Source organism: Vicugna pacos, chromosome 18 (genome assembly GCF_048564905.1).
Source record: "Vicugna pacos chromosome 18, VicPac4, whole genome shotgun sequence".
Classification (NCBI taxonomy): Eukaryota; Metazoa; Chordata; class Mammalia; order Artiodactyla; family Camelidae; genus Vicugna; species Vicugna pacos.
The window spans coordinates 22,723,133-22,747,956 of NC_133004.1; the positions used below are offsets into that span (position 1 = coordinate 22,723,133).

Consider the following 24,824-nt stretch of genomic DNA (forward strand, 5'->3'; position numbering starts at 1 on the left):
TGTGTGGCCTTGGGTAGGTGGCTTAGCCTCTCTGAATCTTGGTTTCCCCATCTGTAAAATGGGGAAGAGCTAGGGTTCTGTGATGTGTGCAGAGCACCTGGCACGGAGGCCCTTCTACTCCCCACTCTCTGAGGGGAAAGGAGGGGGCTGGCCCGGTTTCACCCCATGTTTTGTAACATGTATTTACTTTTCTTGCAGAACAATGCAAGGGATGGAAAATCATGCTGGCCCTCCAGCCCAGATGGGCTGACTCACACTCAGCCCTGGGCTGGGGGCCTAGTGAGCTCCCCACAGCCTCCCTGGGGCCAGAGGAGAGGCTGGGCCCTGGTAGCAGGGACAGGAGAGGGTCCATGGTGAGTCACCCACTCTGCCTACCCCTGAGTCATCCCCTGAGAATGTGCCTCAGGGCCCCACCCGCCCGGGGCCCCTGGCTGGCTGCCCCATCCTGGCCACCACCCTACTGCCTGCCAGGCAGCCCCAGCCCGCTGCCCACCCTCCAGGGAGCTACTGCTGGAATAACCCCCCTGCCAGCCTCTCTGGATGCAGGTGTACACCTGTCCAGCTGTCTGCTGTCAAAATATTGAAACAGTTTCTGACCAGTGGTTGAAGAGCGGCTGCTCTGAGCACCCAGTGCCCTGGCCGCCCTGGCCTTGCCCCAGGACCCAGTCACAGAGGGGTTAACCTTCTGCTCAGCAGGAGGCCCCTGGGACCTGGCCTCACCCACAGACTGGCATCCACTGTGGCCCAGCCCTACTGCCCCATCACCCCATCTTGCAGATCTGGGCCTCATCTTGAACCCTGGATAGCTTTCCAGCACAGCCTACTCCACGTCTCTGGACACCTCTTTTCAAGCCTGTCCCTGTGCCTCTCAGATCAGGCACTGAGGGCCACCCAGTGAGGAGGTCACACTGTCAGGGCAGAGAGAGGATCTGGGTGGGGCCCTGGGGCCAGACAGGCTCTGCCAGGCCTGGGATCCCCGCAGGACAGGCTGCTCAACCCAACCCCAAAACTCCCCTCCCCTTGACCAAGCCGACTTCCTCCCACCCTGCCCCGCTTGCCAGGGCTCACAGTGCTGCCCAGACCGGTGGGGCTACATTTCTGGGGCCAGTGTGTGACAGCCCCTGGGGATGGCCCAGGTCAGGAGGTCAGGACCCCATTCCCTCCTGAGCCTGGGGGCCTGAGTGAGGGACAAGACAGGCCACAGGGACAGAATGCAGAATCAAATCACATTTTAGCTTGAAGCCAACCCAGATTGGAATCCTGGCTCTGCCATGCATCCAGCTGTGTGATCTTAGGCAGGTGGCTTAACCTCTCTGAACCTCAAATTCTCCATTTGTAAAGTAGGTAAGAGCCAGTGAGCTAAGATGTCAAATCCCAGCTCCCCCATTTCCTAGCTATGTGACCCTGGAGAAATGTCTTCAATTCTCTGAACCTCAGTCTCTCCACCTGCAAAATGGGGACACTCCAGCTGCTTAGGGTCTTAAAAGGATTCAGTGAAGTAAGATACATAATAATAATAGAAAATAACAACTTTTGTTGCATGTTTACTATACGCCAGGCCCTGGGCTAAGTGCTTGGCCTTGGGAGTCGGCACTGTGTCTTCTAGCCTCACTGAAGGGTGACAGAAATACAACAAAGTGCACATGTTTAAAGTCTACTATCTGATGAGTTTTGACATAAGCGCCCAATGGTGAAATCATAACCAGAACAAAGACAACAAACTTGCCCCCTTCTTCCCATTTTTCAGATGTGGAAGCAGAAGCTCCAAGACATTCAGTGCCTGCTCAAGGGGGTCAGGAGGGGCCTCAGGATTTAAACTCTGCGCTCTGAGCTGGCACGCTTGTCCCCACCTCCACCACCAGTGGATGGCACAGAGTAGGTGCCCAGGGTCATGTTGAGAGAATCAATGAATGAACAAGAGGGTCAAGGCACCGTGGTGGTCCCAGGGAAGGTCCCCAGAGGAGGACCAGCCATGGCCTAGCAGGTCCTGAGTCAGAACCATGGTAGAAGAGAAGGGAATCGTTTGCTCATTCATCCAATATTTATTGAGCATCTACTATGTGACAAGTTCTGTTCTAGGCAAACAGGATACAAGGTGAGCACAATGGATACAGGTTCCTGCCCTCAGAGAGCTGGTGGCAGAGGACTGGGGTGAAGTTCCTGTGTGGGTGGTGGCATGGCTCCTATGACCCCAAGGATGGAGCACCACAGGCAGACAAAGTCACAGAGAGGGGCAACTGGGGACACTGTGAGGAAAGTGGCCAGACCCCAGTGGGACTGAGAGTGGCTGGAGTCCTGGCAAGGAAGAGGGGGGAGACCCTTGCTGGCAGGGACCCCGGGTTCCCTCATCATCCTCCTTCCCTCCCAAGAGTCACTGATATTTCCACGGGAATCAGGCTCCCCTGGCCCCAAGGGGAGGATCATGACCTCTTGCCCCCACAGTGCCTCCCACACATTCACCATCCATTTATGGAGCATCTACTGTATGCCCCACCCTGTGGACACAGCAGCTAGCCAGATACGGCCTGCAGCCCCCAGTCTGGAAAGGGAAAGCGATAGAAAAGCAAGTGGACGACCACATATAAAGAAATGAAATGACCTAAATGCTCATCAGTGGGGCAGCGGCTGATGAACGATGAAACGGCCTTGCTCTGGAAAGGTGGACCGGGGTCAGGAAGGCGAGGAGTGAGCAGGCCTCACAGCGAGGAAAGCCCAGGGTGTAGTAAGAGAAGCAGTCGGTGCTGTATTCTTTCCATTTGTGATTTAAAGTAGAGCTGCCCCTTATTTGGCCAGTTTGCCCTTCTGCCGGTCTACCCGAGTCTGGGCCTGCCTGGGCCCTTTGTCCACTCTCTCTGCTGAGGTCAAACATTCCTGCCCTGGACCCAGGAGGCCAAGCCACGGCAGGCTGCCCTCCCAGGCCAACCTCCGGTCACTGGCTCTGGCTTAATCCCTCATCCGGGCCCAGGCCTTGGAACTGATGAGTCAACGCCAGTCAGCTCTGGACAAACACCCCCGCCTCCTGGCCCTGGGGTCCCTGCTCCACTCCCTCCCAGCTCATTCTGTTCCCGAGTCAGGGTCCAGCCTCTGCTGGTCCAAGGATGACTCGAAACAGCCCTGTCCCACAGAACTTCCTGCAATGATAGACATGGTCCGTATTTCAAAGGAGGCACGAGCCACACATAGTCACTGAACACTTGAAATGTGGCTTGTGATGTGGGTTGTTTCATTTCGCTGTTTAGACTATATTTATTATTTATACAAATAGATGACATGTTCAGATCCATTTAATTAATTTAAACAGCCATATGTGGCTGGTGGCTAGCACACTGGGTAGCTCCAGAGAGTCAGCCTGGGCCCAGGAATGGAGAAGTGGATGACCTAGAACCCTGGCCTCTCCCCAAGGCAGGGGAAGCTTGCGGATGGTGCTGGCTGGGCAGCCAGGGCCTCAGGGACTGAGATGGGGGGGGGGTCCCTGGGGGTCTGTTGAAGAGGCCAAGCTTAGCTTTTGGTGCCTGTGGCTGCCCCCGACTCAACCTGCCAGACTCCTTGGTCTGACCCCAGCTTGGTGGGCAGAGTCAGGACCCGAGGTGACCTCTGGATGTTGGAGTCCTGGCTGCAGCGCCATGGTCCAGCCTCCTTCATCCCTCCTGGACCTCTGACCACTGCATCGCAGTCCTGACTCTCCCTCTGCCTGTCCCTACTCCCCGGTACTATTTGGACTCACATGGGGGGCTGGCATCACAACTGATCTGCTGAAAGGCAATAGTGACACGTCCTGCCTTCAACCCAGAGGAGTTGGAGGCCATAGCTGTCATGACCCAGGTCCCTCTGAATGCAGAGCTTGGGTGCAGGGTCTTTGCCTTTGGAAGTGACCTCAGGGCACAGGGGTGGGGGATGGGAAGGGTGCACCAGGGGAGGCAAACCAACCCAGGGTGCAGTCGCAAGCTGGGCCCCGTAGCAGGCTGATGGTGGCCCCCAAAGAAGACAAGTCCAAGAACTAACTCCCTGCAGCCTGGGAATGTGAACTTATTTGGAAAAGGAGTCTATAAGATATAATTAAGAGAAAGATCTCAAGATGAGGTCATCCTGGATTTAGGGTGGGCCCTATATCCAACGACAAGGGTCCTTAATAAGAGAAAGGCAGAGGGAGACTGGAGACAGGGATGCATCAGAAGGCCAAGGGATGCCCCAGTAAGGCAGAGATGGAGCGATGCAGTTTAAGGATGGAGGAAAGGGCCACAAGCCAAGGAACACAGGATCCGGAAGCTGGAAAAGGCAAGGAAATGGATTCTCCCTTTGGAGCCTCCAGAAGCAGCTAACTCTGCCGAAACCTTGACTGTAACCCAGCGAGACAGACCTCAGGTTCTGACCTTCGGAATTGAAAGATAATAAATCTGTGTTTTTTTTAAGCCACTAAGTGTATGGTAAGCTGTTAAGCAGTAGTGGGAAATTCACACACGAGGGTCTCTTCTTACTGCCCCACAGGGGACCTCGTCTGAAGCCATTAAGGTGACTTTGGGATGCAGGAAGGTCATGGGCGGAGGTGGGAGAGTAAGGGGCTGGGGAGTGGGTGTCTCCTTTCCTGCTCTGCCCTTTCCTCGCCCCAGCCCCTGGGAGCCTACCCAGCATGTCCACCCTGGACACCTTCCCACTTTAGTTACCAAAGGGTAGGGCAGCATGCTGGTGGTCCCCCAAAGGCCAATGAGATGCTGCTGCCCTGGGCGGGGGGAAGATCCTTACACCGTACTCCCTGGCCCTGTGTTTGTGGGGTGTGCACGAACTCCGGAGAGTTAGTGTCAGAACTGAGTTGAATTCTAGGACACATTTGGTGTCAGAAGTGTCATGAGTGAAAACAGTTCAGTCATAAAAAGGAGCAGAGCTCTGACGCCTGCTACCACGTGAACACGCTTGAATACATGATGCGCAGTGAAAGAAGCCTGTCACAAAGGGCCACATAGTGTATGACTTAATTTATAGGAAACATCCATAATAGGTAAATCTATAGAGATGGAGAGTCAATTAGTGGTTGCCAGTGGGTTGGGGGAAATGGGGAGTGACTGCTAAAGTTACAGGATTTCTTTTTACGGTGATGAATGTTCTAAAACTGATGGTGGTGATGAAAGGGAACAGGATCTTCTTGTTTATAGAAAAGCTGAAGTCATCCAGGCTTCCCTAAGTCCTGGAAGAGCAGTTGGTTAGGACAAGGCTGCAGGCATTAGGGGATGGCAAGAAGTCTGAGATTACTCCTCCACTTCCCTTTAGAACTTCCATGGCTGAACAGAATCTTTGGAGATTTTTGGGGGGGGGTGCTGGGTCTACCAGATTGCAGGCATTCTGGTTAAAAGCAACTTTCCTTATTGTTACCAAGGCTGTTGCCCCCAGGATCATACCCCTGTACCTCCCTCGACTAGAGACCTTTTCCTCGTATGGAAGTCCCAGGAGGCAGCTGCAGAGAAGAAAGAACTGGTTAGGACCAACAGGGTCCAAAAGGGTGGAGGATCTGCCTTCCAGTGGACCTTCAGCCTCATTACACGCTCATCGTAATGTATTAGCATGCTAAACGACACACCCACCAGTGTCATGACAGTTGACCATTGCCATGACAGCACCCAGAAAAGTCCATACAAGGACTGAAAAACTCGGAACAAGGACTGACTGGCTCCATCACACCCAGAACGAGGGCATGATGGTGGGAGCCTCTCATAAAAGTCTGCCTGGCCCGATCAGGGCCAGAGACATCTCTACTGGCCATCTTGGTAGACGGCTCCCCACTCGAGTGCTTTTTCTCCCCTTCTCCTTGTTCGAGCACCTGCCTTCCATTTCTCCTTCTGAGCAATAAACTGGCTGTTCACCTTGTCCCTCTGTCTCTGCTGTGCAAATTCTTTCGCAGCCGGCAGTGAGCACCTACACTTTGGTGGGCTTCCTAATTTAGAGGTCCCTCCATCTGCTAACAGTGATGACTGCATGATTCTGCAAGTAGGCTGAAAACCACTGTAAATGTGAGAATTACGTTTCAATAAATAAACAGTTATCATTTTCCTACTCTGCACCATCTCAATGCCACCCTCTCAACAGAGTCCCATGGGAGAGGGTCCCTCTCTCCAAGATGGCACTATTTACCACTATTTTGTTTATACTTTTCCAATGTGATTTTTTTATTATTATGGTCAAATATACATAAAATTTACCATTTTAACCCTTTTTAAGAGCGCAGTTCAGTGGCATTACATATACTCACACTGTTGTGCAACCATCACCATCATCCATCTCCACAACTTTCTCCTCTTGCAAAACTGAAGCTCTGCACCCATTAAATATTAACTACCCCCCCCGCCACCGGCAGCCACCTTTCCACTTACTGTCTCTGTGAACTTGATGACTCTAGCTACTGCGTACGAGTGGGATATCACAACATTCGTCCTTTTGTGTCTGGCTTCCTTCGCTCAGAATATCTTCAAGGTTCAACCACGATGAATCTTGTTTAGGGCTTTAGAATTTCCACATTATCCCCATTTTAAAGGAGGAGACGCTACAGCCACATACACTGCAGGGACACTGGAAGGTGGCAGGGCCAGAACTCACATGCAGGCTGACCTGACTCCAGCACCCACCACTCACCACTTGGCCACCCAGCCACTTCCCCGGGCATCCTACCTTTGCTCCGGCTCCCTCCCCTCCTTGCTGGGAGCTGCTGGGGCTTAGAGGCTTTAACTCACCTTTGAGCCCTGACTGCATGTATAGTGTCTAGTGGAATCACAAAGTGTGTGTGTGTGTGTGTGTGTGTGCGCGTGTGTGCGTGTGTGTGTGTAAGTGACTGGACTTGGGAGTGGGCTGGGGGGCTGAGGTGGGTGGGGCTTTCTCAGTCAGGCTGCCCCTGACTCAGCCTCCATCCAAGCTGCCCAATGACCAGGACCACTGCATAGAGTTGTGCAGGCTACAGCATGCTCACCTGTACATGGCCACCTTGCCAGTGACCCTGTTGGCCCTTAAGGTTCCCAAATCTAGGAGGTCTCTGAGCTCTGCTCTTAGGAGGAGGAAGAAGGAGCACGATTAGAAGCAGGCCCTGGGACAAATGAGATGTGGTGCAGAAAGCAGACTGAGGGTTGCCGGGTCAGGGGGAGGGAGGAAGAAGTGACTCCTTGATGGGTACTAGTTTTCTTTCCGGGTGATGAAAATGTTCTGGAAGTAAGCAGTGGTGATGGATGCACAACTTTGTGAATATATTAAAAGCTACTGAATTGTACACTTAAAAGTGGTTAAAACTGGTAACTTTTATGTGATGTGTATTTTATCACAATAAAAAATGCCCCACTCTCTCTAGCTTCAGCACCTTCCCAGGGCCTCAATGCACTCTAGGGCCCAGATCAAGGGCCATTTGTATCCCCACCAGGGTCTAGACCCCTGGACCTTCTCACTCCCATCCCCCTCCTCACTTCAACAGTGTCACACTGAGCTTTCCAACTAAGGACATTTCCCTGCAGGCTGCCTTCCAGGGGCATCTGTGCTTGGATTGGGCCCAGTGTTTTACTCAAATAAATGCATTTCTAATGGCTGAATTTCCTGTGGTAGTGGTCCATCTGCAGGGGAGACATTCAAAGATGTGGGGTGGTTTCTGGAGTCTTCCAAACCCACTTACCAAAAGGCAGCTGTGGCTCAGTCATTCCTGCAGGGCAGGCAGGAAGCAGCAGATAGAGGCTGGAGGTCCTGCTCCTGAGACTGACTTCGTGCCCCTAGTGTTCCCATGGAGTCAGCCCATTTTTTTGGTACCTCAGTCCCGAGCCAGGATGCCTGCTTGGATATTTTTGCAGCTCAGGCTGGGAAATCACATCTTCCTGGTACTCCAGCCGCAGCCCTAGGGGAAGAAGTCCTGGGTTGGATTTCCTTAGTAGCTGCATAACCTAGGGCAAGTTACCCAACCTCTCTGTGCCTTAGTTTCTTTGTCTTTAAAATGAGGATTAACAGAGTTTTGACCTTAAAAGGTTTTTTGGTTTTGCTTTAATTTAGGTGTAGTCAGATAACACAAAATTAACCATTTTAATGTGTACAATTAAGTGGCATTTAGTGCATTCACAGGAGTGCCAAAACATTTTCATCACTACAGGGGTTATTTTCGAGGATTAAATGTGTGAATGTTTGTAAAGCCTTAGACCTGTGCCTGGTACAGCCTGTGCCAAGTAAGGGCTCAATAAATGGCAGGAACGACTGGTAGTAGGACAGTGTTGGTCAGAAGCACCTGGCAGGTGGTGCTGTTACTAATTCTCTTTCCTTGGCTGGAGAAGGAGGGAGTTAGGCTCCCCCTCCCCTCGCAGCCCCATTTTCCACTTTGAGCTCTCTACCCCTGCAGCTGTCACACCCCTTCCCCCAACTAGTAGTGTCCTCCCCGGTTGTGGGAGGGGCAGCGCTGACTGTAGCCGGGAGACCTGAAGCCTCCCCACAGTCTCAGGGTCTCTCCTTTGCTCCTCTTGGCTTTTCTTGGACCCCTCTCCCTGCATTTCCCATGCCCGCTCCAGCTCCCCCAAGCTGTCACATTCTGCGGCAAAGGAGACCTGTGTAGGGGTGGCCAGGAAGATTCTGCCCAGGTGGGAGAGAGTAATGGGAGTGGGAGCACAAGCACATCTGGGAGCAGCTCTTATAAGCAGACCTCCCCCACTTCTGAGCGCACCTCCTCCCTCCCAGGGCCGGCGTTTACTCAAGATTCTGGGACCTCCAAGCGCTGGGAGTGACCTGAGCTCTGCCAGCCAGCCCTGCCAGGTGTGTCCACTTAGAAGAACCGCTTGGGGAGCATGTTAAATAAGCACACTCCCAGGCTCTCCGAGAGGCGCCCAGGAACCTGCATTCCAACACGCACCCGCCAAGAGGGGCTCAGGAGCCCGAGAGCTTGGGGTAGACTGCCCCCTCCCATCCTTCCGGCCATAAACACCCTGCTCCGCGGCTGTTTTATGCCATCTCAAAGCCTTTCATGCTGTAACCGCAGCCCAAAGTGTGAATGCTCACTATAGCCCTGCACTGACGCCCAGCAGGAACACGGGAGTTTCCTTGGTGAACCTCAGGTAGAGCAAAACATCCCCAGACTTCCATCCCCCCGATAATTCCCCTTCGTGGCAACCCCTGGAAACACAGGAAAAACACCAGCCTTCCATACAGAGGCCAAGCCCCACCCAGATCGAGTTCACCCAAGTTCCACACGAAGTTTCGAGGCCCTGTGGAGAGATTATCTGAGGCGTCACTGTCTTCCGTGTTGCGGATGACCTGGGTGTGGAAGGAAGAATGGTCTGTTTTTGAATTCCAATTTTCCACATCATCCCACTGAAAAAAGTGCAAGAAACAATAAATGAATTCAGCAAAGTTACACAATCAATACACAGAAATCAATGGCATTTCTAAACACTAATAATGAACCGTCAAAAAAAAATTAGAAAGAAAACAACCTTATCTACAATTACATCCAAAGGAACAAAACACTTAGAAATCAATTTCAGCAAGGATGTGAAGGACTTGCACACTTCAAACCTGAAGACATTGATGAAGTAACTGAAAAAGACACAAAGGGTCAGAGATCACGTCCTCATGGAATGAAAGAAATACAATTGTTAAAATGTCCATTCTACTTAAAGCACTGAGCACAGCGAGCTCAATCCTTACCTAACCTGCAGCGGATTCTTCACAGAAGGGGAGCAAAACATCCCAAGTTTTGTGTGGAACCAAACCCCAGAGGGTCCTGCACAGACACAGCCATCCTGAGGAGGGAGGCCAGGCTGGAGGCATCTGGTTTCCAGATGTCACACTGCATTAGGAAGCTACAGATGTTACATGCAAAACTATATAAAAGTGCAGAAGGAAACAAGAAAATCAACATGAAGTCGGGTTTGGTCATGTAGAACCTGAACTTTGAATTTCAACACACAACACAAAAAGGCAGTCCACAAAGAAAACAAAAAATATCGTGGAATTTATCAAATTAAATATTTGTACTCTGTGGGAGGCCTTATTCAGAAAAAAAGCCCCCCTCCCCAATCACCAGCAGTCAGTCACACACAGTGAGCTTCTCCTCATTTTCCAGCCTTCTCTTTACTTGTTCAGTTGAGTGGGTCCTAAGAAAAGTGAGCTCCTGTCAGCACAGACACAGCCCGGTGCTTTCCTAGAGCTGAATGCCTGCCAATCCTAAGGAGACTGAGCTCCGTTCAGCTGCGATGCTGAGACTCTGGGTTGCCAAAGCCCAAGCCCAGGCGGTGGGTGGGGACACAGAACTGCTTTTAGCTGCAAGCAGGGTTAGATCCCAGGTGGAACCCACATGTGATATGGGACAGAGAGGTGGGCTCAGCGTCCCCTTGTGGTCAGTTGGAAAAGTGCAGGTCAAGCTTGCTTAAACTGCACTGGAGACTCTGCTCCTTGCTAAGCACACCTGCTGAGTCCATTCATCTTTGGAAATTCAAGCTGAAATATAGCCAACTATTTCATAACTCCTCCGAAATATTTAAGGAACCATTTACGGGAGAGCATATGGAATGCAAAGAATGAAGACGCAAACTTTGTCTTACACCAAATTCACTGAAAAATTTTGACAAATTTTACATGCAAAATTATATAAAGTATAGAAGGAAACATAAAAGAAAATCAATATAACCTCAGGTTTGGTTGTGTAGAACCTGACCTTTGAGTTTCCACACACAAACATAAAAAGGCAATCCACAAAGGAAAATAGGAATATTGTGGACTTAATCAAGTTAAATATTTCTACTCTGTGAAAGACCTAATTCAGAAAATCAAAAGACAAGTACAAACTAGGAGTAGAATATTTGCAAATACATGTCTCTGAAAGGTTTTTTTTTTCTCAAAATACACAAAGAACTCTAACACAAATATCCCCATTCAAAAAAGGAAAGACCTCAATGGACACCTGGCCAAAGAAGATACACAGATACCGTAGCAAATTATGCCCAGGATGGAAAAGGGAGGGGCCAGAAACACAACAGTCCAGCTCCAGTCCAGGAGCTCTGTGTGACCCTAGTCTAGCTCAATATGGAAAACAGCAGCATACAAAGCCACAGCAAACATCGTGGTCGGTGTACAAGACTTTCAGACTCACTCCTGATTTCAAAAAAAGAAAAATCCAGAAAGCTGGTCTTGACTACTGGGACTCAGTAGTGGACTGGAATTCCCACCCAGAGTCTTGAGGGAAGACACAAGAGGCACCCATGTGCGAACCAAAAAATTAAAACCCTGTTTACAGAACATAGAAAATATCCCCTTATATGTGAAACCTTTAGTAATTACTCAAAAAAGTTATGTGAAGTAGTGAACAAATGTGGCAAAGATATAGGACAGAATACTCATTCAGGAAAATCTACCTTATTTGTATACATATGCAATAAATAACCTGTAAAAGAATTTATGAAAACAATTCATTTCCAATAACATCAACATTTCTATTCAGGAATATATTTCATCAAGATACAAGACTTGTTTTTATGTAGGTAACGTTATCTGTATGTTTGAAGTGACTGGACTGTAAATTCCTTTTCAAAACACTATGTCAAGGGAGGAGGGTACAGCGCAGTGGCAGAGCACACACGCTTAGCATGAGGAGGTCCTGGGTTCAATCCCCTGCACCTCCATCAAAGTAAATAAACAAGTACATATCTGATTACCCCCCCAAAAATTAAAAATAAAATAAATAAATAAAAATTAAAAAAATTAAAAACGCCAACAAAACACTACGTCAATACCATGCCAGAAAAGCAGAATTCCATATAGAGGCCAAGGCTCACCAAGAACCAGTTCGTCCAAGCTCCACACAAAATTTAGAGGCCCTGTGGAGAGATTATATGTGGAACCACTGCCTTCCGTGTTGTGGATGACCTGCATGTGGAAGGAAGAGTGGTATTTTTTGAATTCCAATTTTCCACATCATCCCACCAAAAAAGTAGCAGAAAAAATAAATGAATTCAGTAAAATTACACAATCAATACAGAGAAGTCAACTGTATTTCTAAATACTAATAATGAGTCATCAAAAATAAAGAAAGAATATAATCCTATCTACAATTTATCTAAAGGGACAAAATACCTAGGAATCAATATAAAAAAGAATGTGAAAGACTTGCACACTGAAAACTTGAAGACATTGATCAAGTAATTGAAAAAGGCACAAAGGGTCAGAGATCATATTCTCATGGAATGGAAGAACTACAAATTGTTAAAATGTCCATTCTGCTCAAAATGTACAGAATGCAAACCATATCAAATCTACAATGAATTCTTCACAGAAAGACAGCCAATCATATTAAGTTTTGTGTGGAACCAAACCATAGAGGTTCCCCTGAGGTTAGACACAGCTACCCTGAGGAAGGAGACCAGGCTGGAGGCCTCTGGCTTCCTGATGTCACACAATGGAAGCTACAAATGCTATATGCAAAACTATATAAAAGTACAGAAGGAAACATAGAAGAAAATCAACATAACCTTCCATTTGTTCATGTAGAACCTGATCTTTGAGTTTCAACACATAACACAAAAATGCAATGAAGAAAGAAAACAAGGAATGTCGAGGACTTTATCAAATTAAATATTTCTACTCTGGTAAAGACCTCTTCAGAAAACAGACCGCCACCCCTCAGCAGTCAGCCACACACAGTACGCTTCTCCTCATTTTCCAGCCTCCTCCTCACCTGTTCCTCCCAGCAGGGCATCCACAAGTGGGTCCTAGGAAAACAGATTCCTGACAGCACGGTCACAGAGCGGAGCTTTCCTGAAGCTGAAACCCCGCCCATCCTAAGGAGACTGAGCTCCGTTCAGCTGAGATGCTGAGATTCTGGGTTGCCCAAGCCCAAGCCCAGGCGGTGAATGAGAAGAAACCGCTTTCAGCTGCAGGCAGGGTTAGATCCCAGGTGGAACCCACAAGCGATGTGGTCAGAGGCAGCCCAGCGTCCCCCTGTGGCCAGTTGGAGAACTGCAGGTCAAGCCTTGGTCACACTTCATTGGGGACCATGCTCCCTGCTGGCACACCTGCTGAGTCCATTACACTTTGGAAATTCATACTGAAATAAAGCCAACTATCCCATAACTTCTCCAAAAGAGTTAAGAAACCATTCATTGGAGATCGTATGTAATGCAATGAATGAAGAAGCAAACTTTGTCTTACATCAAATTTGCTCAAAAAATTTTAGAGACAAATTTTACATGCAAAATTATATAAAAGTACAGAAGGAAACATAGAAGAAAATCAACATAACCTCGGTTTTGGTCAAGTAGAACCAAAGCTTTAAATTTCAACACACGATACAAAAAGGCCACCCACAAAGAAACACAAGGAATATTGTGGACTTTATTAAGTTTAATATTTCTACTCTGTGAAAGACCTTACTCAGAAAATCAAAAGACAAGTACAAACTAGGAGCAAAAATATTTCCAAACACATATCCCAGAAAGGTTTTGTCTCAAAATATACAAAGAACTCTAACACAAAAAGACCCATCCCAAACAGGGAAAGGTTTGAATAGACACCTGGCCAAAGAAGATACACAGATACCATATCAAATTATGTCCAGGACAGGGGAGGGAGGGCCAAAACCACAATGGTCCAGCTCAAGTCCCAGAGCTCTGTGTGACCCTGGTCTAGTTCAGTGTGGAAGGAAGCAGCATATAAAGCCACAGCAAACATCGTGGTTGGTGTATAAGACTTTTAGAGTCACTCCTGATTTCAAAAAAAAAAGAAAGAAAGAAAGAAAGAAAAAGAAAAAGCCAAACAGCTGGCCTTAACTACTGTGACTCAATAGTGAATTGGAATTCCTCTCCAGAGTCTTATGGAAAATCAGAAAGGGCATCCGCATGAGAACTGAAAATTAAAACTGTGTCTGTTTACAGAATACAAAAACCCATCATAAAGCAGGTGAACGTATAAGCTTCTTTTGGATCCCAAGTGAGGTCTCTTTAACAGACCAAGATTACAGATATAGTGGTTTCAGCATTCTTAGCTCCTAACCACCAGGGCAAGAACTTTATCAAATAGAGTCCACTGTTTCAGTACAGTCCAATTTTGCATTTAGTCTACAGATTCAATTTATTTCCATATTTACTGAGGGCAGAACATTTTGTCCCACCACAAACCCTGAGTTTTATTCATACATTTCTAAATCAGTTTTTTAAAAGTTCTGTAATGCAACTAAATTAGAATATATTATAATGTATTTGTCGGGCTGTAAAAATCTATGGGTTTAGACAAAATCATAGTTGCAGGTAATCATCACTAAAGTATCATATGGAATATTTCAAACCCCACCCATAACCTGTTTACCATCTCTGTTTCACCTATTCCAGAATGTCATAAATGGGGTTCTATAGTATGTAGCCTCCTTAGAATGGATTCTTTCATTAGCAATATATATATAAGTTTCATCCATGTTTTTTGCATGGGCTGATAGGGCAATTATGCTACATTTCTGAATACTACTCCATTGCATATGTATGGGAGAAAAAATAAATTTCCCTCTACCCTTCTTTGTCCTTTGGGATACCCTCTGTAATGAAAGGCAGGTGAACTGGAGAAAAACGTTCAACAACGTATGTACCTCCTATATGCAAGGGAGATATCCAGAAAAACTGAGTTAACGCCCTGAAATGGCCCAACCCGGTGCCTTACATACCATCTTCATCTAAAAACAAAACAAAGGAATGGGTAGGGTGTTGAGCAGATTTAAATCTTAGCTTTCTTCTCTGATAAGAGTTTTTTGAGATTTAGTCATCCTTCCATTCCTGGTATGGAGAGGGAGACATCTTTTCAAATGTAAATTTCCCACACAAAAGGACAATCTTTTAAAAAAGTTTTTTACATTTTTAAAATTGAACTATAGTCAATTACAATGTGTCAATTTCTGGTGTACAGCATAATGTCCTAGTCATGCATATATTTATATACAAATATTCATTTTCATATTCTTTTTCCTTAAAGATATTACAAGATACTGAATATAGTTCCCTGTGCTATATAGAAGAAATTTGTTTTTTAATCTATTTTATATATAGTTGTTAACATTTGCAAATCTCAAACTCCTAAATTTCTCCTTTACCGCCCCCTTTCCCCCAGTAACTATAAGATTGTTTACTATGTATGCGAGCCTGTTTCTGTTTTGTAGATGAGTTCATTAGTGTCCTCTTTTTTTTCTTTCTTTCTTTCCTTTTTAGATTCCTCTTATGAGTGACATCATATGGTATTTTTCTTCCTCTTTCTGGATTACTTCACTTAGACGATGATCTCCAGGTCCATCCATGTTGCTGCCAATGGCATTATTTTATTCTTTTTATGGCTGAGTAGTATTCAGCCATATTGTATTGTATTGTATTGTAAGGTCAACTGTGCAACTGTGTATATATAGACCACAACTTCTTTATCCAGTCATCTGTCGATGGACATTTAGGTTGCTTCCACGTCTTGGCTATCGTAAATAGTGCTGCTGTGAACACTGGGGTGCAAGTGTCTTTTCAAATTAGATTTCCCTCCAGATGTATGCTTAGGATTGAAATTGCTGGATCATATGGTAAGTCTAGTTCTAATTTTTTGAGGAGTCTCCATACTGTTTTCCAAAATCGCTGCATTAAACTACATTCCCACCAACATTGTAGGAGGGTTCCCTTTTCTCCACAGCCTCTCCAGCATTTATCATTTGTAGACTTTTTAATGATGGCCATTCTGACTGGTGTGAGGTGATATCTCATTGTAGTTTTGATTTGCATTTCTCTGATAATTAGTGATATTGAGTATTTTTTCTTGTGCCTCTTGGCCATTTGTATGTCTTTTTTGAGAACTGCTTCTTTAGGGTTAAGGAAACATTTTAAAATGTAAAAGGAACTCAACAATCACAAACCCTGACTATCTATAGAAAAAGAAAAAGGACCTCCAGGACTTCTGTTATTAAAGGCACTGCCTGCCCAGGGACATCTGCTAAACTGTCTCGGGATCCTGCCTGCGGAAAGGTAGTGTTGTCATCTCTTCTTTAAATAAGGACTCATATGAATGCCCACGACAATTTGACTATCTGTTTTAATTAGTGAAATTAAAACTCCCTGGAGGTGTCAGGGATAAAAAAACAAGAAGACCTCATGGAGTTTTAATTAATTAATCAAAAAATAAACGATAACCAAACGTTAAGGGATATTACAGCTTTTAAAATATTAACAATTTTAGCCCGGGTAACCTCATAGAATAAAAAAACCACCGAGTGGTTAAAATTTAGACAAACTATTCAGAATGCTTTATCATTTACTGATCCAAAATACTGATCAGTGGAGCAGGTTACTCTAGGGACAACAGCACTGTTCTGGAGTTCATATTGACAATAGGGTTTATGACCTTGATGTTGGATCCGTCCACTCAAGTCATGTAACTACGATTACCGGTTTCTTCAATGATTGAAGCTCTGTGTTGTCTGAGTTCAGGCTGGAGTCAGTTTCTTTCAATTATACATTTCTCTCGGTATCAAAGGACAAGAGAAATAAGGTCAACTGTGCAAAACGACTTCAGCCTGACGGTATCATCACAATTCAATGAATTTATACATGCTCTACTGCAGAGCAGTGTTTGTTAAGGTGGTAGAGCCCGGAAATTGAGTAAATCTCAAAGCTTTATCTCCAGAAGTTCAAGCCCTCTTCTTTGCTAAAATGTTTACCGTCAGAATTCTTTCACTAATGATGCCAATTTTACTCAATATACCATTCCTCGCATGAAATCAAAGTCAAATTCTGGGCTATATACAAATCTGGAAAGATGGGAACACTCAGCCCCTATGGGTGACTACAACCCATTGCTGATGCAGTCAGATGATTGATTAATGAGCCACTATGATGATCGTCACTCTTATCAATTTATATATTTACTATCGTGTCATTTCTAGCCTCCACCCTGGCCTTTGCAATATAAATTTCCCTTCTCATCCCTTTTCCGCTAGTTAATAGAAACCTACTGTTTATGGGGAAAGGGTATAGTTTAAGTGGCAGAGCACATGCTCAGCACCCAAGAGGTCCCAGGTTCAATCCCTGGTACCTCCTCCAAGCAGAAATCAATGAAGAAACCTAATTACCCCCCCCAGCAAACAAACAACACAAGAAACCTACTGTTTATTATAGCTATATCAAGCCTAAGCTATTTATTCCATCCACTGATGGGGATGAGCTTCAGATCCAAGTACGCACTAATCAGAGCACAGACCATCTCTTATGAAGTAGCACTTATGAAGTAACGCTCTTATGAAGAGAAATTTTTCTCTTCTCAGTCCTCCTGATAAATGGATCATGTACAGTTTCAATAGGAATTATTACACAAGAACGCCTATAAATAATTTTCCCATTTTTTTATTTTTCAGTTTTATAAGCTACAATTGTTATAGTCTGATTGCACATATACAATGGATTGCATGTGAATACGTATACACAATATACTGCACATATTTAAAAAATTTACATGTAGGTGCTGTTCATTGCTTCTAAGAATTTTTAGAGCTTTAGCTTTTTAAACTTACATAATTATCAAAGGAATAAAGCCAACCACAAAATAAGAATTAATTCACAAAGATACATACACTCTGCTATTAATAATTGCCAAGATATGGAAGCATCCTAAATGCACATCAATAGACGAATGGATAAAGAAGACACAGCATATATATGTAATGGAATACAAATCACCCATAAGAAAGAATGGTATTTTGCCATTTGCAGCCCTTCATTCACTTTTTTTTTCACTTCAAAACCCAGAATTTTATAACTGGGATAAACATTTCCATTGCATCAAATAGAATAAAATACCTAGAAATAAGCTTAACCAAGGAGGTTACCTAGACTTTGAAAACTGTAAAACACTGATGAAGGAAATTGAAGATGATACAAAGAAATGGAAAGATATCTTGTGCTCTCGGGTTGGAAGAATCAATGTTATCAAAATGGCCACACTACCCAAAAGCAATCCACAGATCCAACACAACCCCTGTTAAAATACTCAGGACATTTTTCACAGAACTAGAACAAACAATTCCAAAATTTATATAGAACCATAAGAGACTCTGAACTGCAAAAGCAATCTTTTTTCTTTTTCTTTCTTCTTTTTGTTCTCTTTTCTTGTGGTTTGATGACTATAGAAGTTCCTTTAACATTTGTTGTAAAGCAGGTTTGGTGGTGCTGAATTCTTTTAGCTTTTGTTTCATATCTGTGAAGCTTGATTTCTCCATCAAGTCTGAACGAGAGCCTTGCTGGATAGATTGTTCTTGGTTGTAAGTTTCCCCCTTGCATCACTTTAAATACATCGTGCCACTCTCTTCTGGCCTGTAGAGTTTCTGCTAAAAAATCAGCTAATAACCTTATGGGAGCTCCTTTGTATGTTCTTTGTTGCTTTTCTCTTGCTAATTTTAATATTTCTCCTTATCCTTAATTGTTGTCAATTTGATGACTGTGTGCTTTGGTGTGCTCCTCTTTGGGTTGATCCTGTGTGGAACTCCGTGCTTCCTGGACTCGGCTGACTGTTTTCTTTCCCAAGTTGGGGAAGTGTTTGGTTATTATTTCTCCAAAAACTTTCTCAGGTTCTTTCTCTTTCTGGGACCCCTATAATGTGAATATTAGTGCATTTCATGCTGTCCCAGAGTTCTCTTAAACTATCCTCATTTCTTTTCATTTTTTTTTCTTTTTTCTGTTCTGAAGTAGTGATTTCCACTAATCTGTCTTGTAGCTCATTGATCCGTTCTTCTGCCTCATTTAGTCTATTCTCGGTTCCTTCTAGTGTATTGTTCATTTCAGTGATTTTATTCTTCAACTCTGTTTGGGTATTCTTTATATTTTCCAACTCTTTGCTAAAAACGTTGCTCTGTGCATCTGCACTCCTCTTGAGGTCTCCGAACATCTTCACCATCATTACTTTAAACTCTTTCTCAGATAAAATTGCCTATCTCCTCATCACTTATTTCTTCTTCTCAGATTTTATCTTGTGCCTTGGCCTGGGAGATACTTCTTTGCCACCTCATATCCTCTATCTTTCTATGTGTTTGTGGATTCCTTCCACGGGCTTTGGGATTATTTTCTTATTTCCAGTATCTTCCCCTAGTGGATGGGGCTGGACTAGAGGCTTATGCAGTCTTCCTGGCAGGAGGAGTTGATGCCTGCCTACTGTTGGGTGAAGCTTGGTTCTGGACCTCTGGTGGGCAGGGCTGTGTCTAGAGGCAGTTGGTGGCTCAGGAAGTCTGCTGATGGGTGTGGCTGTGTTCCCACCCCATATGTTGTTTGGCCTGAAGCTTCCCTACAGGCTGTTGGGTGGGGCTAGGTCTTGGTGCTGATGATCCAATCAGGATGTCAGCCTCCGGGTAAGCTCATGTAGATTAACATTCCCAGAATGTCCGCCACCAGCTTTTATGGCCCTTGAGTGAGCCACAGCCATCCCCTACCTCCCCAGGAGACCCTCCAAATCCAGCAGGAAGGTCTGGCCCAGGTTCCTATGTAATCGCTGCCTCTGCCCTTGGACCTGGAGCACGTGAGATTCTGTGTACATTTATCAAGAGACTGAAGTCTGTTTCCACCAGTCCTGTAGGGCTCCTGGAGTTAAGCCCCACTGGCCTTCAAAACCAGATTTCCTGGGGTCTCCTCCTCCTCTCAATGCTAGAATCCAGGGCTGGGGAGCCTGACATGGGGCTTAGAACTGTCACTCCTGGGGGAGGGCCTCTGTGACTTAATTATTCTTCAGACTGTAGGTCGTCCACCCTGGGAGGTCAGGCGCCAAATTCTATCACCAGTACGCCCCTCCTAACATCATGCTGTGTTCCCTCTTTATGTTCCCAGTTGAAGAGGATCTTTTTTGCTAGGTGCACAGTCTTTCTTTTTTTTTTTTTTGGACAGTTGTTTAGCAGTCGGTTGTGGTTTTGCTGTAGTCAGGAGGGGAGGCAAGCTCGCAGTCCTTCCACTCTGCCATCTTGACTGGAGGTACGTAGCTTTTTTAAACAATACCTCCTACCTTCCACTAAATCTCATAGTTCATAAGCCATTATTGCCCTGTTTAAACTCCCAAACAAGGCAAACTGTGTAACTACATAAGACTCAACTAACTCATCTAATACACAGACTGCCGTTATTTAAGCAACACAAACTCAGGATGATTACAAACTAGCTGACTGATGATACCAATCAATTACTTATATATGTAAGTATTACACAGAAAAATATTCTGCTAATTCAGCCACTTAGGTCTACCAAAATAAAAAATATACTGCATTTTAACAATCTCTCCAAAAAGGTTCAATACTAACTGTAACCTAACCCACACTGCAACACTGAATACCAATATGTCACTTGAATATATGTCTTACACATACAAAATCCTACTCACATTTTTCATGTAACTTAATAAATTAAGTAAAGCACTGAGAATGCCTAGATGTGTTTACTAATTTCATAAAGACATAGGTGTGGACCCAGCCTTTCTATTAGATTCCAATAAACTTACACATGCAAGTATCTGCATCTCATTGGGAATGCCCTCTCAGTAATGAAAGACTGATCTTGGCAATCATAAATAATGTTGCTGTCAATGGCAGGGTGTATGTATCTGTTGAATTAATTCTTATTTTGTGGTTGGCTTTATTCCTTTGATAATGTAACCTTTAAAAAGCTAAAGCTCTAAACATTCTTAGAAACAATGAACAGTATATATTTTAAAATATACGTGCAGTTAAAAAAAAAAAAGAAAAAGAAAAGACCTATCAAGCCACGAAAGACATGGAAGAAACTTAAAAGACATATTAGTAAATGAAAGAAGCCAGTCTGAAAAGGCTACAAACCATATGATTACAACCAAATGACATTCTGGAAAAGGCACAGCTACAGAAACAATAAAAAGATCATGGTTTCCAGGGGCTTGGGGAGAGAGAGGGAGGGAGGAATAAACAGATGGAGCACAAGGGATTTCCAGGGCAATGAAATTATTCTGTATGATACTATAGTGGTGGCTACATGTCATTATGCATTTGTCAAAACCCATAGAACGCACATCATCAAAAGTGAACCCTAGTGTAAACTACGGACTTTGGTTGACAATAATGTGCCATGTTGGTTCATCTATTGTACCAAATATGCCACACTGATGAGGGAGGTTGAGGGTAGGGGAGTATATATGTGTGCATGGGGAGGGCTATGTGCGAACTCTGTATTTTCTGCTCAATTCTGCTATGAACCTGAAACTTCTCTAAAAAAATTAAGGCTATTAATTAAAAAAAAGTAATAAAAGATTGAAAGGAGCAAACTAAAGTAAACACACCAAAAAAGTAGCACACAACAGCTTAACTGTGTCCCCATGTGAAATGGCAGTGATAAAAACTGAGCCGTGAAGGGAAGTCTGACTAAGTTATATTAACATATTACAATTTGTAAATTCTGAAATAGCCACTGTGATCATAGATTAATTCATATTAATAGAAATCTAACAAAAAGCATGTTAAAGAATAGCCCAAAATACAGTCCTGGCTAAGCTGAAAAAAGCCATAGCTAAAGAAAACATGCTCTGAAAGTGATATTAATATTTCTTTTTTTGGTTTGTTTTAATTTTTTGTTTGTTTGGGGAATCTTTTTTTTTTTTCTAGTGGAGGTGCTGGGGATTGAACCCAGGACCTTGTGCATGCTAGGCACTCACTCTACCACTAAGCTATAACCTCCCTTCACATTAATATTTCTGATTACACTACAGTGAGGGTCCAAACTGGGATTACATTTCCCACTATGCTTAGGCCTAAATTCAAATAATCATAAGAATGAAATTATTTCACCAGAATACTGCAAGCAACAGCCTAAAAGTCAAAAATCATGGCAGTGGTTCACACTTCTCTGGAGGAGCCTGCTCTATAACCAATGAACTCTGATAAACATCACAAGCCCAATACACCAACATCCTCAGAAAATCCTGCTACAGAGCACTAGTGACCGTCATCATCAAACATGAAAACCTCAGGTCAGGTGCTGTCACATGGAAGAAATGACCTACATTTTCTAACTCTAGAACATAAAATAATTTCTATGAAATTTTTATGAAATAAAAAACCAAAGAGGAATTTAGTGGTAAATTAAGAATCGAAGGCTTAATTGAATCAGGCCATGAAGCACACACACACCGCCTGCCACACTCTTTAAATACTGACAACTTTGCAACCTATCAATACATTCCAAGCATACAGAAGGAAATAAGTCCTAATAAAGTAACCATCCTGGAAACTATGCTTGGATGAATCAAAGTGTAGCTTACCCAAAAGCTCCAAGTTTCACTCAGATTTCATACCGTATGAACACTGTGAACTAAGTCTAGCCCAAACTTCCCACCAAATTCAACTTTCATAAGTAAATTAAATAAACCACTAATTCAATATCTACCAGAAAGGGACACATTGTAACTGACTGTACTTCAATTAAAAAAACAAACAAACATCTAATGCCTGCATCAAAATTTTATGAACAAGAAAAGCTGGAGAGGGTGTGGAGAAAAGGGAACACTCCTACACTGCGGGTGGGAATATAAATTGGTGCAGTTACTATGAAGCTACTATTTGGTCTAGCAATCCCACTCCTGAGCATATATCCGGAGAACAGTCTAATTTAAAAATGATACATGTACCCTAATGTTCACAGCAGTCCTGCATGCAAGAGCCAAGACATGAAAGCAACCTAAATGTCCATCAAGAGATAACTGGATAAAATGGTTTGGGTCTCTGTATGCAATGGAATATTACTCAGCCTTACAACAAGAATGAAATAATTCCATTTGCAGCAACATGGATGGGCCTGAAGACTAACACTAAAGTAACTAAGACAAAGACATACCATATGTGATTATCACTACTACGCGGGATCTAACGAAGAGTACAAGTGAACTTATTTACAGAACAGAAGATGACCCAGAGAAATGGAGAACAAGCTCATGGCCACTAAAGGGGAAAGGTGGGAGGGATAATTTGGGAGTTGGAATTAGCAGATACAAACTATATATAAAATTGATGAAAACAAGGATGTACTGTCTAGCACAGGGAACTATATTCAATGACATCATAAACTCTAATGAAAGGGACCTGAAAAAGGATATAGGTAGGTAGAGAGATCTATATGGAATCACTCTGCTGTATACCAAAACCTAACACAACACACTAAATCAACTGTACTTCAATTAAACAAAAACTTTCATTCAACATCTTAAGTAGAGAAAGTTGAAATTTAAATGATATAGGGTATCATGAGGGAAAGATGAAAGAAACATTAAAAGCACCAAAGAGCAAAGCTTAATCCTTTAAAATTTTGCATAAGATTTAACTAGACAAGTAATGTAGAGGAATTAAGATAATTATCCTGAAACCAGATCAGCTTCTCAAGTAAAGTTTACAAGAACAAACTCATCAATATGGCAGAATAATGAGAAGATTATGAGTAAATGTGACCCTCCTCAGAAGCCAGGAACACATGGTTGTCCAAAAACAGATTTCAGTTCAACTTTAAATTTTACTTACAAAACGTATCTTTTCACATAATTTTAAATGTTCTTTTAAAAAGGTATAGTTTTTTGTTCAGGATACGCTTTTCCTAGAGAATAAGCGGAAACATCACCATTGTTGGATTAAAAGCAGCCATCAATTAAGAAAGTGTTCAAGGTCAAGAACACATTCATCTCAATACCAATAGTCAGTAAAGAAACTCTTAATTTAATACTGGACTAATGTGTGATTTAATAGAAGCAAAACTGTTCTTGTGGGTAACAGGAAATATTTCTCCTTGCATAAGCATATATTGCAACAGATAACCCACTGCTAGTTAACAGGAAAATAAACCTGAAGCAAATATCTAATTATTTATTAAAGCAATTGTTCACCCAAGACAGGTGAGCATTTAAAAAGAGGTTTTAAAATGTAAAAGGAACTTGGCAATCACAAATCCTTACTGTTTATTTAAAAAAATAAAAAGTAAAAAATACATATATATATAGAGACCCTCCAGCTCTTCTAGTATTAAAGGCACTGCCTGGTCAGGGACATTTGTTCAATGGTCACAGTATCCTGACTGTGGAAAGGCAGCAGAGTCATTTTTTTTCCCTCTAACTAAGGACTTGTATAAATGGCCATACAAGGGTTTTACTATCTCTTAATCAGTGAAATTGGCCCTCCCGTGAAGAGGCGGACATAATCCAAGAAAAGAAGGACCTATGGAGATTTAATTAATCCAAAAAGTACACGATAACCAAAATCAAAGGGGTAATATAGCATTTAAAAGATTAACAATTGGGGGGAGGGTATAGCTCAGTGGTAGAGTGCATGCCTAGCATGCATGAGGTTAGGTCCTGGGTTCAATCCCCAGCACCTCCATTAAAAAAAAACGAAAACAAAACAAAAAAAACCCCTAATAACCTCCCCTACAAACAAATAAACAAAAACAAAAAATTAAAATTAAAGAAATGTTATTCTAAAAAGAAAGATTAACAGTTTTGATTGGGGTGACCTCAAGAATAAAACAAACACAGAATGATTACAATTTAGACCAACTATTCAGAATGCTTTATCACTTACTGATTGGAAATATTGATCAGAGGAGGAGCTTACTTTAGAAACAACAGCACAATCCTACTCTGGAATTCCTGTCAACAGTAGGGTTCATGACATTGGTGCTGGATCAGTACATGCCAGTCCTGCTCTAACTGCAATGAATGGTTTGTCCAATGATTAAATTTCTGTGTTGTCTAAGTTCAGAATGGAGTAACCCCAGTCAGTTTCCACCCAGTATACATTTCTCCCAGAAAGAAAGGACAGGAGAAATGAGGTCTATTTTACAAAACGA

At 43.7% G+C, this 24,824-nt stretch overlaps 1 long non-coding RNA gene across 2 annotated transcripts in view; it reads right to left on the reverse strand.

Annotated features, from left to right (window-relative positions):
• Positions 1–4,951: 4,951 nt before the first annotated feature.
• Positions 4,952–24,824, reverse strand: part of LOC107033520 (uncharacterized) — a 66,168-nt gene continuing 46,295 nt past the window's right edge. The window contains exons 7-9 of one of the 2 annotated variants that reach the window (XR_012061115.1): positions 9,648–9,818; positions 6,360–9,306; positions 4,952–5,446 (exon numbers count right to left, since the gene is read on the reverse strand). This is a non-coding gene — a long non-coding RNA (uncharacterized lncRNA). Of the gene's footprint in view, positions 9,307–9,647; positions 9,819–24,824 lie in introns of both variants that reach the window. The other variant, XR_012061114.1, reaches the window with a different exon arrangement.